The 2,364-nt window shown below is 44.8% G+C and overlaps 1 pseudogene; it reads left to right on the forward strand.

The window, feature by feature from the left end:
• The first annotated feature begins 257 nt into the window (after positions 1-257).
• Positions 258-375, forward strand: LOC126163878 (5S ribosomal RNA; annotated as a pseudogene).
• The last annotated feature ends 1,989 nt before the right edge of the window (positions 376-2,364 follow it).

A 2,364-nucleotide genomic window follows, 5' to 3' on the forward strand; every position in this document is an offset into this window, starting at 1 on the left:
TATCTGGGATGCACTAGGAAGGCGGGTTTCATCACGTCAGCATCCACCAGCCACCCTTCAAGTCTCGTGAGCAGGTCTGCAAGACGTTATTGCCTCGACATGATATTGACGACATCATTCAAAGCAAGCTCCGACGATATCAGGCCTGTACTGCTGCCAGAGTTGGTCATGCCCATAGTGAGCACATTAATCATGTATGAAAATGTGTTTAGTTGGAAAAAACGAAGAACATTTTTGTTTGGCATTATGCATGTTGAGCCAACTCCCTTGCCGTAGTGGTAACACCGGTTCCCGTCAGATCACCGAAGTTAAGCGCTGTCGGGCTGGGCTTGCACTTGGATGGGTGACCATCCGGTCTGCCGAGCGCTGTTGGCAAGCAGGGTGCACTCAGCCTTTGTGCGGCAAAACAACAAACAGGCGCTACCTGACTGAGAAGTAGCGGCTCCCGTCTCGGAAACTGACATATGGCTTGTAGAGCGGTGTGCTGACCCCATGCCCCTCCATATTCGCATCCAGTGACGCCTGTGGGCTGAGGATGACATGGCGGCCTGTCAGTACCTTTGGGCGTTCATGGCCTGTTCGGAAGGAGTTTTAGCTTTATTATGCATGTTGAAGATGTTTAAATTCTGCGTTTATGCATTGTTTCTACTTTATTGTCACCTGTTTGTACTATTTTGAGATAATCTAAGCACAACCTTACAGAATTTCTGTCTGTTGCTTTAATTTTGTGCACTATTGTACACTTGAAGCAGTTACAATGCAGATTTTACTCCAGGGAGGCGGTCTACGTTAATATGTCGATATGGCTATGACTCACTTTTAATATAATATTCTTCTTAAATAAATTAGAAGTATTTGTGCACAACAAAATTTTTAAACACAGTAGTGTTAATTAATCTAATTATAAATGTCCAGACAGATGATGAGTAGATACATTTTTTGTAATCTAATGGCAGTTGTAGACCATAAATATGTAAAAAAGTGTAGAGGAATATCACAGACGTTAACATATCATATAAGTACTGTAACAACTGGTGTAACAATTTGTGGTGTCACCGCCAGACACAACACTTGCTAGGTGGTAGCCTTTAAATCGGCCGCGGTCCGCTAGTATACGACGGACCCGCGTGTCGCCACTGTCAGTAATTGCAGTCCGAGCGCCACCACACGGCAGGTCTAGAGACACGTACGACCACTCGCCCCAGTTGTACAGCCGACGTTGCTAGCCATGGTTCACTGAGAATTACGCTCTCATTGGCCGAGACGATAGTTAGCATAGCCTTCAGCTACTTTTGCTACGACCTAGCAAGGCGCCATTACCAATTGATATTGTGATTATAAAGCCTGTACAGTAACGAGAGATGTTCTACAAATGTGGATTAAAGTTACGTATTCCAGAAGCTACGTACTTTTCTTTATAGCATTCATTACGTATTCTGTTTCAGACCTCACGCCAGCCTGCGTGAGTTTATAGCGTGCATTTCGGTCTCCTCCAACAAAACAGTGTTGGCACGTCTGCCGACACTTCACAATTCTACGTAGTGCGAAGCTTATACTGCATGAGCCATGAAAGTCGCCCAACAGTTTTCACGAGATACACACGCACCTCAACTACCACTTAGGCGACAGCGTGCTACACGTTTGCGAATATTAACTGCGGAACGACAACAAATACGAGATATTGTCGCTCACATAGTTAACGGCGAGCGAGAGTCTCCTTGACTGTCCCCCATTTCTATTTGAATTTCTATTTTCATGAGCTCTCCGGACAAAATATTAGTCCTTCTTTAAAACAGCACTTTGGTCGCACTTGAGGTGGTGATAATAGTAGAATGCAACTACCATGTATGGACGTGCTCATGAGCATACTGGTGTTCGATTGGTTGGTATTTTAACGGGGCTGTCTAATCTCTTTTCACGATATGGTCTACAACTCGCAGCCATGTATCAGGGGATACAAAAGTGGTTGTAAACAACTCATAACCGACGAGAGAGGAGTGTCAAGCCTTTACAATGACAACAGATTTCACACCAGTCTGGAAATGCTGCTTTATGCGGACATACGTGCTTCTCAACCAGTTTTCAAGTGAACACTGCGAAGGAAAATTGAACGTCTGCAGTGGGGAACATAAAAGACCATTGCTCACAACGAGAGATAAAGCTGGACGTCCTCTGTTCGCTAAACAACACAAAAACTATACGTCAGTTGGCTAGAGACATACAGAGTGGCCCAACGAATCACCCTTACGCCAGTTCTGGTATGGTGCTAGGTATCAGGATGACCGACGATCCAATGAAGCGTTAATGTGTGTTCGGTGCATTTCAGGCCAAAGATGGTTCTGTGACGAACTGGTGTTATTTTAG

The sequence above is a fragment of the Schistocerca cancellata genome, chromosome 2 (genome assembly GCF_023864275.1).
Source record: "Schistocerca cancellata isolate TAMUIC-IGC-003103 chromosome 2, iqSchCanc2.1, whole genome shotgun sequence".
In the NCBI taxonomy this organism is placed as follows: Eukaryota; Metazoa; Arthropoda; class Insecta; order Orthoptera; family Acrididae; genus Schistocerca; species Schistocerca cancellata.